This window comes from Equus asinus, chromosome 26, assembly GCF_041296235.1.
Source record: "Equus asinus isolate D_3611 breed Donkey chromosome 26, EquAss-T2T_v2, whole genome shotgun sequence".
In the NCBI taxonomy this organism is placed as follows: Eukaryota; Metazoa; Chordata; class Mammalia; order Perissodactyla; family Equidae; genus Equus; species Equus asinus.
Genome location: NC_091815.1, coordinates 16,155,231 through 16,167,920, shown reverse-complemented (window position 1 = coordinate 16,167,920; position 12,690 = coordinate 16,155,231). Strand labels below are relative to the sequence as shown.

The following is a 12,690-nucleotide window of genomic DNA, read 5'->3' as shown; positions in this document are numbered from 1 at the left end:
CGTAGACACGCAGGCCTCTTGAAACTAAACCCTTCTTCAGCAGAGCTGAAAGCTGGTCCTGCCATGCAGCGTAGGGCAGGGTCTTAGAATTCAATATGGGGAATGAAGGGGAGTCCAGGTCACCTCGCACTGCCTCCCATCTTCATTCTCTCCCTCAATTTGCCACCTCTACCAATGACATCACATCTTAATGTAATTGCAATTATTTTTTTCAACTAGGACCTGACTTCAGGCTTACTAAAACCTCAGTAAGTGCTCGCTGGAAAGAGAACTCTCCTAATGATTACATTTACAGTGATGGTGATGAGGGCAAGACATGGAGTCACAGGACAGGCACATGCATCCTGGGGTAGCCATTTTCAGACGCGTGGCTTGTGCACGTTAGTTGTCTTTGCTGAGCCTCAGTTTCTTTGTCTGCAAAGTAGGGTGCCAAGGGGATAACACAAGATAAGGGGTAGCAAGCTCTTACCACAGAGCAGAGTTGGCCAATGCTCTCTGTAAAAGGCCACGTAGGAAATATTTTAGGCTGAGCAGACCACATGGTCTCTGTCCCAACTACCCAACTCTGCCATTAGGGTGTTAAAGCAGCCGCCAGTGAGATGGAATGAACGGGAGTGCCCGTGCGCCAAGAAAACTTTATTTATGAACAATGAAATTTGAATTTCATATCATTTTCATGTGTCACAAAACATTTTTTTTTCAATCATTGAGAAATGTAGAAGCCACTCTTCACACACAGGCTACACAAAAAGAGGCAGAATGACAATGAGAGACGACCTCACACCCGTGAGGACGGCGACCACCAAGGAAACAGAAAACAACCAGTATGGCGAGGATGTGGACCTTTGCGCCCTGTTGGTGGGGATGTAAAAAGTGCAGCTGCCATGGGAAACAAGACAGCAGTTCCTAAAAAAATTAAAAATGGAATTACTATATGATCCAGCGATCCCACTTGTGGGTATATAAACGGACTTGAAAGCAAGGTCTTGAAGAAATGTTTGTACAGTCGTGTTCATAGTAGCGCTATTCATAATAGCCAGGGGATGGAGGCAACCCAAGCGTCCCTCAACGGATGAATGGACGACCAAAGTGTGGTGCATATATATATGTATTTGTGTGTGTGCGTATATATGTATACACACACACAAATACACACACGCAAAATGGAATATCATAGATGAATAATAACAAAAGAAGGAAATTTTGATGCATACTGCAACACGGGTGAACCTTGAGGACATTATGCTAAGCAAAATAAGCCAGTGACTAAAGGACAAATACGGTACAATTCCACTCATATCGGGTCCCCAGAGGTGCAATTCATAGAGACAGAAGTAGGAGGGTGGTTGCCAGGCGCTAGGGGGACGGAAATGGGGAGGATTGTTTACCGGCCATGGAATCTCAGTTTGGGACGACGAAAAAGTCCTGGAGATAGATGGTGGTGACAGTTGCACAACAATGTGAATGTAGCTAATGCCACTGAACTGTACACTTAAAAATGGTCAAGATAGTAAATTTTCTGTTATATGTGTTTCACCACAATTTTTCAAAGTGTTTTTAAATGTTAAAAAAAAAAAAAAAAACAAGCAGTGAGCCAATGGGACCCCAGGCATTGATTCACCAACCCCAGGCATAGGGCACGAGAGCAGCTCAGTAAACATCCCCTAGAAAGGACATGAGTGGAAGGGTATTGGGGTTATATGTGAAGAGAGCGCTCAGAGGCAAATGAAGAGATTTCTAAGATTTATTCATTCAAGTCTTTACCAAACATCCACTCTGGGGCCAATAATCATCTGGGAATAGACACAAAAGTAGAGAGAGGCACCCCAGGACCTACAACCCAACCCTTCCATCCCGCACACCGCTGTCGAAAGGAAGTCCACGAGTGCATGTGTGCAGGCACGCCCCGGGGTGCACGGGGGTGTCCCATGGGCCGGGAGGGGGCGCAGAGGCCACATGGGCACTTGCATGGCTCACACACTGAGGCACACCCTCCTTGGAGTGGTCAATGATCTCGTCAGGGACAGAAAAGTTCAATGACTACAAGGGTGAGTTTAATTATATGTTGTCACTGACTAGCAGTGGTTACGATGGTACAATTACACATGTAATTTATCAGCAAGATACTTGCATACATAATAAACCAAAAGCAAAACATTAAATTTCAGTGGATGCTAAAAATATAAAATTGGGCCATGATGCAGAGCTGTCTCATTTGCAAGGGGGTGGAAGAGAAAAGCCACGGACCTCCCCTTCCTTTTAAAAGCTGACTGTCCACACCCACCATGACCACATGGCCCCCATCCCAGGAATGCACTCCCTAAACACCAAATAAACCCCAAACCCCCAGTGGTGTGTCAACAATGCTCCTTCACAAAGAAAATGGGATGAGGAAGCTGACTTTGGAAACTCACCACCCTGTCTGACTTTCTCTGAACTTACTAACCACGGGCCCCACGGGTGCTGGGAAGACCACATGCCTGGCAACGTCTTGGGGTTCCTAGCTCTAGTATGAGTCTGAGGGGAAAAGGCTAATTATGTGAATGGGCTATACTTTCCTTAATCTTGAATAAAGAGGGAGAAAAGGAAAAGATGACTAAACAGAGAAAATGAAAATACTAATAACAACAGTGACATGCATTTACTAAATGCTCACTTTGAGCCAGGCATTATTTTCAGTGAATTGCACAGATTACCTGTGTAATCTACTATATTGTCATTCCTGTACAGATGAGAAAACTGAGGCACAACGAGGCTGTCCCTTGACATATGGTCATACAGCTGGTGAGCAGTGGAAGCCAGGGTTCTGCCCAGGAAATCTGGTTCCAGAGCCCGTAGCTTTGCTATAGGTTACCAGGTCTTGAGGTCATTTATCTCTCTCTTCTTTATTATTTTCTGCCTGGTACTGCTATAGTGTCCATTATTCAATAATTTAAAAGTCAAAGGTATGGCGACTTTTTATCCTCATTGCTGGGAACAAGATTTCCAATCGCCAGGTACCAGCCATGCTGGACTAGGGAGCGCCACCTCCCAGAGCTTCAGCCTATTTCCTCAAGATGGCTGATCCCATATGGCTGAGCATCAGTCAGTCCCACAGACATCAAGCCTGGTGAGTCAGAAGAGGACACACAAGAGCCTCTAAAAGAACAAGAAATACACTATAAATTAGAGAGTCTTTCCCAGGAGACACACAACCAGTCATTTGGACAGGAGGTCTTCTGAGCCTCATAAATTCCTTGCCCATGTCCCACTTCGAAAGGAGTCACCTTCTCCTACTCTGCCTCCATGTCTTCAGTCCCAGTCATCTGTGTATGTGCCCTTGGGGATTTTTAAAGATATTTTTATGACAAGGCACCCATGTGGCTTCAGCTTACAGAGATTGCCTGGCACAGTCCTAGACAAATTTTTGCTATTTTAAAAAGCAATTGAAAAGAAGAGATAATGAGAATGCCTTTCTATAACTGACCATTTTGATGTGTAAAAAATAAAAGTTTGAGAGGGTAAGGGGGTGAAGAGATGGTAAAAAGAGGAATTTCATTAAGACCACTGGGCCTACTATTCCAAGGTTTTGTTAGGGCTTAAGATAGAGTCCTGTCTATCTACCCATCCATCCATCCATCTCCCCTCCATCCCCCCATCCATCCATCCACTTATCCACTAATCCATCCGTCCATCCACCCACTCATCCACCCATCCATCCACCTACTCATCCATCTATCCATCCACCTATTAATCATTCAAGTTGCCAAAGTTTTATTGAGAACCTACTATGCATCAGAGACCATTCCAGGAATTAGGAAAATAACACTGAACAAAACACACAAGGCCGTACTCTCTCCAGGTTTACAGTGTAGCAGGGAGACAGACCAGAAACCAGTAAAGAAGGAGTGGGTCACCAAAAGGCTTCCTGCACCAAACATCACAATGTATTTGAAATCCTCCTAACACAAAGGTAAATGAGAGCCATTTCCTCATCTGTTGTTTTCAAGGATCAGTTGTAAAAACAAACAAGAGTGTCTTTTATGGAAACGCTAATGGTACAAAAATGTATTCCAATGTGGCAGCATCATTTGAGGGCAAATACTACAGGCAATATTGTTATGACAAAAGCTTTATTTCTCATCTTCTCTGTCCTTGATTTAAATATATACATGTATGGGGGTGCACACGTATCAAGATTCAAGTATTTCAATATAAATTTTGTATTCAAAATACTTTTCCTGATTTCAGTTGATTGCACATTTCAAGCCAATGTTGCAGCAGTAATCTTTGTTCTGAATCAAAAACAAGGCGCTCTCTCTCTCTCTCCTGTCTCAACAATCTCTTCTTCCTCCCCCACCTTCTAGCCTTAAGAAGCCCAAATATTCAAGCTGCTTTCAGAGGTGAGTGATATCAAGGGCAAAACCCATTTCTGCCCATGTGTTTTGCTGCTAGAGGTTTCCGGGGCTGGGGGGGCCCAGGTGCTGGTGAAAGCCACATCACAGAGGCACCAGGATAGGACAAACCTCCCCGCTTCAATTTGAGTGTGTAATTGTTTGCATACATCTCACCCGCACTACAATAATGTCATCCTTGGTTGACACAGATTTTAAAGCCCTTTGAAAAGGTGGAATGTTCTCAATCATGAGCGTGATTATAATGGGATTTAAGTTGAAGGAGCTGATTCAGGCCCTCGCTTGGGCCAGGCTCTATGACAGAGCGGAGTGGGGAAGGAAGTAAGAGGGCTATAATTCCGCCAGGGAAAGGATGCAGAGCGTAGCCATCACCTCTCTCCCAGAGCCGAGGACGCCCCAAGCAGTATCACAAAACTGTGGAACTCCAACTGGAATCTCCCCACACCCCCAAAAATCTTCTTATTTCCTATCACATTAGACCAGTGGTTCTCAAAATGGTACGACTATGCCCCCAAGGTGACATTTAGTAATTTTGGGAGACATTTTTGGTTGTCACAAGGTGGGGAGAGGGTATACAACCACCCTCTGGTGGGACGAGGCCAGGGATGCTGCTAAACATTCTACGGGACACAAGATGCTCTTACAGCAAAGAGCTACCCAACCCAAGACAGCACTCGTGCCGAGGCTGAGAAACCCCACCTCAGATCCAGGAGGTGCGCCAGAGCTTGAGAGAGCAAGGGTGGGGCAGGAAGGGGTATTTCCAGGAAAGAGATTTGAAGCTGCTTCCCCTGGCTTTGCCACCCCTCCTCTTCCCCAGAAGACGAGGCAGGTGACAGAGGAGAGGATAAAACAGGGGAGGGAAGAAAGGAGCCTTTGAGCCAAATTACTCACTCTTTTGCCTTTTGATCTTAAGCACACCTTCCTTATTACGTGTCAGAAGGGACTGGAAACCCAGCAATTTTTTTCTTCAAGGCATAACTACCCAGGCCCCACAGAAACACAGCAATCTCTCTGGCAGATCCCGGGCCCGTCCATCCTCTCCCTGATGAACCACGGCAGTGCCTACAGACGCCCAACTCACCCGCCGAGCCCAGCCAAATGCCCGGATTACTAAGGCAAAGAGTTGTGAATTTCATTAAATATGTTAAAGGGGAAAAAATCAGCTTTGAAAAATAGTAATCCTGTCTTTCAACAAAAATATTATAGGAAGCTATGAATTTGGTAGATCCGAATAGGATGTTGGTACATGTTTTACTAAGGTAATATAATGGCACACTATTATTAGATCACATTAATCATCACTGTGCCAACGGCGCTGACAGCCCCACTGAAAAGGATTGAAAGGCCTGGTAATGGATATAAATTACCCATTGTGTGATAAAAGGATTTTTACTAAGAAGGTAAGAATAAAACAGCAAATTTCTAATATAACTGTTGTGTAAAAACCAAAATAAAAGTAATCCACGGTCAGTAATATCCACAAAATCAGAAGAAAGCACTTTTCCAACAAGATAAAGTCACAATAAAAAAATATATATTCGATACAACATAAAATTAATTTCTGAGTGCATAATTCTGCTTTCAATTTCCCTGGTTTATGTAGTGACCTGTGAAGCCCATGGTCAGAATTCGATCTGAGGGTGAGTTTACGGAGGTACGGGGCAGCCTCAGATCCGAGCGCTGGCCCCTCGTTTATAGTCTAGGGTTTTATCAGCTTCTATGCTGGGGAAACACTCCATCACTGAGTTTGTGATCTTGAGTCTGATTGAGGTGACGAACACGGAGCTGCTTTGGGACAGGCTTCCTCTAAGACTGGGCCAGGCCATTGATCCACCTGGTGAGTGACACGGAAACTGACTGCGGGCAGTACTTAGAGCCGCCACCTGGCTTTGGGCAGCAGCCCCACCAGCTCACCAGCTCTCATTCCAGCTGCCGGCCAGCGGACCGCGACTCAAAGGACGTCACACAAGAGAGAAAGAAATCCACCACACAGGCCTTTGCCCCATCTATGACCCATCCTGAGACTTCCTGAGCACATCTTGACATCACATATTCATCCCACCCAGAAGACCCAGGACCCATGCTGGATCCCAGGAACATTTGAATCTGGAATCTTCTCCATGGCCCACCTCAGTCCACAGAGGAAAGAGCAGCTGGGAGAACTCTCACCTCGCACGGGGGTCTACAACCCAGAGAGGACAGCCCGGCTCCCCCACCAACTCACACACAGACAGCACTTCCACGAACTACAAAACAAGGTTCCTTACCAGGCGAGTCTTAAAGCAACGGCGCTCCCTCCTGGCTGAAGGATATTCTTAAAGCCGTGGTGGGCAGGAACTGCAAAAATAAGACCTGTTAGAAACTCTCCATGTCGAATACAGAGACTCCAACAAGACAGGTAAACAGCATTCACCAAGGTAACATCTGCTGGGTTAGTTGAGAGTCTAAAAATATTTAATGGCACCACTGCCCCGATTCACCATGCAATTGAAAAATGGGAACTATGTGACCTTTGCTGCAGTAAACCAGATTTGCTCAGCTTCTTTTAATGGGAAATTGCCACCTGCAAAAAAGAAGAGCAGGGGCTTTCTAACCGTCTCTGCCTCGGATGGGGCAGAAGAAGAAATACGAGGAGATAAGGATGCTCACTCTTGGAATTCCAAAAACGAGGAACTGAGGAGGTACTCGTGGGTCCTTTGTTTCTCCCTGACTTAAGGAGCCCCCTACAGCAGACCACAACTCCACCCAGATTTCAGTTGGCCCCTCCTGTTCAGTGGCCAGGGCAACCCTCATTGGGTTCAAACCAGGAACCTGGACGGACCCAGACTCAGGGATGCTATGTGGCACCAAAGTCCCCTCTCCCGAACCACCACCAGGAAAGCAGTGCGTGAGATAAGAGCCTGGAGGGAAAGCCTGCGTGCCCGCCCACAGGGTCTCCAGAGCCGCTGGCCCAGGGACTCAAGGCCAAGCCCCCGCCTGCGACCTCAGTGCAATCCCCGGGCCAGCCACTCCCGGCCCACTGCAACTCAGCGTCTAATTTGTTTTGCCATGCTACAAAAGGATCTCTAGGGCAAGCAAAAGTCTCCCCTTGAGAAGTCATATTTTACTGAACCTGAAGTTGCACATTCTGATATTACAGAAACAGAATTCCAGTAGGAATTCAAGGATGTGTCTGCAAACGGGAAACCAGAAGATGCACTCGGAGACCCCACGGTGGCAGCCCCAGCCCAAGAAATTTGGGCATCAAATCACTATCTTGCAACACTCCATCCAGCTCCAAGACTGATTTCTGGCAACCAAAAAGGTGTTCGCTGACTGCATGCCGGAAGTGTTTTCTCAAAGTGTAACAGGGACACTGCCGTTTGTAAACAGATTTCTGCCTGCCTACCTTGAGACATAAAGCAGAAGTTTACATCTGAGTCACGTGCAACAAGGACGAAATTACAAGTCTCTCTCTCTCTCTTCAATCAGATGATCTTTTGCCTTTTCCTGTATCAGGCAACAGTTAAATCCAGAGAGTGGAAAACAAACACTCGATGCTCTGCTCCCCCAGGTCCTGTCCCAGGGTGGAGCGGGACAGGCCAGGCACCCAGCTGGCTCTGCAAAGACACACTTGCTTTGCTCACAAGACTCCTCACGTTAGGGAGGGGGTTGCAGGAGATGGGGACAGACTCAGATTCTATCTCTAGGCTCGTGCTTGCAAAATTCGAGGACTATTCTGCAGGGGCTGTTCGCGTAGAATTTGTCAGTTCCAATGGCAGGGAGAACTGGGGAGGCTCCACCCAGGCACGTCCTGCACCCGCTTCACACCGTTGCTCAGAACATCACCATCTCCTGCCATCCGCAGGCGGGGCAGTGACGGGGGCTTCTGTGCCCTGAATCACTCAAGGCCCCAGCACAAGCCCTGTGGCTGCCTTGGGGGCTGTGCCCTCTTAAGGGCTCTCCTGAATGAGTAGGGGGTTTATTCAGAGGTGGTCGGCTGCCCTGGGCAAGGTGAGCCCAACAAGCTTCCTGCCGAAAGAGAGGGAGCTGATGTTTAGAGGCCCACGGAACCTCAGGAAAGGAAATCAAGTTAGCGCCATGTCTGCCTCTCTGAGCCACTCTAAAGAGGAAGGGCTCTTGGTGTCCGATGTCACTACGGTCGCTGCAGGTCGGGCAAAGGCGACCACATCTGATGATCCTGATGCTCTTGACTCAGGATGGGGAGGAAGGAAAACACCAGCACAGTAATTCTGTCTTCCTCAACGAAATAAACAGCTCTTTTGGTGCAAGTAAATAATTCATATTTAGAGATAACAGTGTCATAACCAGGAACAGGTCCCTGACGTGAGGCCTCCTCTCATCCCATCCTCCCACGGGGACCCCACGCTGAGGGGCCTGGGGAGAGGGACACTCAGAAGACACTGTCCACCAGTTCAGCTGGTGCAGGTACCAGCAGATCAGAGGAGGGGTGGGAGGGGCCGGATTACAAAGACAGCAAAAAGCATGGCATGAGCCAAGCCGGGTGGGTGGCCGGCGTGTTTCAGGGCTGCAATTCCACCTGCCGTAAACTAATAACCCTGCTTCCCCTTTAACACAGGAAAGGCGCACAGGCAGTCTTCCTCAGCCGCCAGCCCCCAGGAGCGAATGAGTTTAGGAGACCATTTCATCCAGTGGCTCACACCTCCTGTGCGCCAGGCCCTGTGGTAGGCCGGGGCCAAGCAGCTGTGCCATGGGACAGAAACCCCCCACTGTCTTTAGAGTCTGGTGGGACGGGGAGTGGCCAAGAGGCACGTCAAGGGTGGGGCCCGGGGAGGGAGGGCGCAGGAGCTGAGTCCTTATGCAGGTGCTGCAGGGCCTCTGGGGAGACGGGTGGAGGAGAGGGGAGGGCAAAGTTTCAGAGACCCTGACAGGAGGGGCATGGGGTGTTGCGAGGCGGTGGGGGAGCGGGGTCTCTTACAGCCGGAGCACTCCCAAGGCCTCTCTGAGGAAGAGGAGAGAAGGCGTGCAGAGCTCTGAGAGAGGGGCCTTGAAGCGGGGTGGGGAGGAGAGCAGGACAGGGAGACACGGGGACACAGACAGAAAAAGAAAGCGGAGGTGGCCCCGGCAGCTCAGGGCCACCCTGGTACGCAGTGGGCCCTCATGCAGCCTCCCTGTGAGTCTGCCAGAAAGGAGAGGCCACATGGGCCCCCAATAGGGGACCAGGGCAGGCCCCTCCCTCCTGAGCTCCCCCAGGGGAGACACGGAAGCTCCGAGCAGAGTGGAGGAACCTTCCTGGCGGGGGCTCAGCCTCCCGCACTCGGGCCCCAGGGCGCTGACAGAGGGTGACGGCGGGTCAGGGAGGAGCAGAGACACAGCGCCCGCCGTTACCAGGGCTCTCTGTGGGGAGCCTGAGTTTAGCGCAAAGACCTGTCTCCCAGGCAAGCACGCTGCCTTCCCGTGGCCACTACGCACCTGTTCCCCACCCTGCACACGGCAACTGGAAGACCGACGACCAACAACGAGAGTTACCGTTTGCTCAGGGCCTACCAAGGACCAGGCACCAGGCCGAGGACAGTCCCCGCGTCACCTCTCAGCTCAGGGGGAAAGGGCTGCGTCTCACTCACCTCCCAGTCCCTAACCTCTGGCAGAGAAGTAAGTGATGGGTGGGCGGGAGAGAAGGAGGGAGAGAGGGAGGGAGAGAGTGAAGACAGAGGATGGAGAGAGTGAGAGAAGATGGAAGGACAACAGGATGGATGGAAGGATGGAGATGGAAGGAAGGGAGGGAGGAAAGAAGTGAGGAAAGAAGACAGGGAGAGAGAGGTGGAAGAGAGGGAGTGAGGGAAAAAGAAGGCTGGAAGGATGAAGGTACAGATGGAAGGATGGAGGAGTAAAGGATGGAAGGAAAGAAGGAAGGGCTGGTTCAGTTCACCCTCCCCTGGTCTCTGCGGGAGGCAGAGCCCGTCCCTGGAGAGACAGAGAGCTACCCTCCGCAGGGCTCCCTCGAGGCCCAGCCGCAGGAGCAGGGCTGTCTGCCCAGGAGGCTGGGCAGTCCAGGGCCGAGCGGAGCCAGGAAAACTACTTTCTTTCTAGAAAAGAGTTAGGAAAGGAAGACTCGGAGAGACAGCCAGCCAGACTCCTTCAGCCCTCTGCTGGGGGAAGGCATGGCTCCAGGAGACACCTCTGGAGCTGTCTGGAGTGACACCCGAGTCCTCCGGGCCTGCGCCTCTGCACCGGCTCTGCATGCAGACGGGAGCTGGAGCCACCTGGGGCCACAACCGCCCCCCCCAAGCTTCTGGGTGCCCCTCCCATCCCTAAGTCTTCCTCAGTCCCACCAGGGACAAGGACCCCGCCAAAAAACTGGCTCCTCAGAATGGACTTGGCAGTTCCATTTTAAAGCACTGAGTGAGTCTCTCTTTCTCTGAGAACTGTGAAAGACAAACAGGGCCCAAACGACACAGCCATTGCCCCTGAGGCTCCCAACAGGAGAAGGTTCCTGGTGAGGAAAGCTCCCCGGGAAGGAGCTCAGGGCACCAGTCTCACAGTCAGCACTCAGCTGTCACCTGTGCCTCCTGTGTGCCAGGCTCACTGATAGGTTCTGGGGATCCCGTGGTAAACAATGTTTCTACCTGTGTGTAACTTATGTTTTAGTGAGCAGCTTCAAATGAAAGACAAAAGTAAAATATAATGTCAGTGAATAATAAGCTCTAAGAAGACAAATTAAGCTGGGAAAAATGATGAAGAGCAACAGGACCATTTTAGATAAGGTAATCAGAGGAGACCCCTCTAAAAATGTGACAGCTGACAAGTGAGCCCTGTGAAAATCTGAGGAAGAACTTTATAGGTAGAGCAAACAGTGAGTGCAAAGGCCCTGGGGTAGGAAGGAGATGGTGCATTCAAGGAGCAGCAAGAAGTTCCACGTGGCCAGGGCATGGAGGGTGAGCAGGAAAATGGGAGAGGAGAGGCTTTTTAGGATCCACATACCTTGTCAGGCACAGCAAAAAAAAATTGGATTTTATTCTGAACCACTGGCAGGTTTTGAGCAAGGGAAAACATAATCTGATTTACATTGTACCAGAATCCCTCTGGCTGCTGTGGGGAGAATAGACCAGAGAGGACAAGATTGGAGGCAGGAGGCCAATGGGGAGGCTGCTGCAGTTGTCCAGGTGAGGGAGAATGCTGGCCTGATCTGGGGCAGGAGCCTCGGTGACAGACAGAGGCGGGCAGATTCAGGACACCTTTCATACAGAGTCAGGGGGACCTGCTGAGCAGGGCACCAGGAGAAACAGGGGCCCAGAGTCATCCTGTGCTCATCCTGGCCCGGGACTCCGGTGGCACGGAGCCCCAGCTCCCAAACCAGCCCTGGCCGCAGGCTCCAGCGTAGCAACCATATGTTTCTGATGCTTTGACATCTGGGGCCTCGCTGACCCTGCAGAGACGGCCTCTCTCAAGACCAGCCAATTCCTAGAGAAAGCAGGTGACTCCCTGGGAGCACATGGTCCACATGCAAACCACTGGTCCAGAGCCCATGGCCAACCACCTCCTCTGGCCACCGCCCCGCCCCAAGCAGCCCAGCGTCAGACACCAGACAGCCAGGACAGCCCCTTGACCCAGGAGCCTGCTGAAATCGTCCCAAGGCACCAGGCCCACGTCCGCTCTCCTTGCCTTGCCTTTCCCTCAGCAACCACCATACAGGCTCTTGCCCACGTTTGTCCCTCGCTCTGACCCTGGTGCTTCCCCACACAGCCGTGCACGGCGCGGCACACCCCCTCCCCTGAGGAACTATGCGTAACAAACTATCTTTCCAAAGGCAGCTGTCACCTGAGCTGGAGGCCTCACCACACACTTGCTCTTGGCGTCACCTTGGAGCCACTGCCCTCTTCGTGGAGGGCATGTCGTGCCCACTGAGAAACAGTCGCCCTCTTTTAACTTCTGCCAGAACAGATGCTTGAGGTGCTGTTATCCAACAGCCACAGAGCATCACAAAGCGGAGGAGGAACGCTCGGAACTCAGCCAGTCCTTCCTGAGCCCCATCAGCCCACCCCACAGGGCCCCACGACCGACCCACTGCAGTCAGGCCTCCAACACGGGGCTAGCACCTGTGTGAGCGGGTGTGTGCCTGTGTGTGTGCATGCACGCGTGCACGTTGAGGGTGGGTGGCAGCTGCCACCCTGACTCGGAGCCCGGCATCGTAGGATGCGGCTGAAATATCATAACACGGGGTGCGTTGGGCTGCCCAGACATGCTTCCAAAGGAAGCCTCTTCTTTCATTTTAAAACAAAGGTAACTTTGATGGAGAAGCTACTTGATACCTGTTCGACCTAAATGCTTTCAGGAT

At 50.5% G+C, this 12,690-nt stretch overlaps 1 protein-coding gene across 8 annotated transcripts in view; it reads right to left on the bottom strand.

The window, feature by feature from the left end:
- The window catches only part of ZNF536 (zinc finger protein 536), a 420,556-nt gene that overhangs the window by 362,163 nt on the left and 45,703 nt on the right, over positions 1-12,690 (bottom strand). For 5 of the 8 annotated variants that reach the window (XR_011498461.1, XR_011498460.1, XR_011498462.1 and 2 more), the window contains exon 2: positions 6,662-6,731. The exons of the other annotated variants lie outside the window; for them this stretch is intronic. The gene's annotated coding sequence lies outside the window, so the exon portion shown is untranslated. The remainder of the gene's footprint in view (positions 1-6,661; positions 6,732-12,690) is intronic. 8 annotated transcript variants of the gene reach the window in all.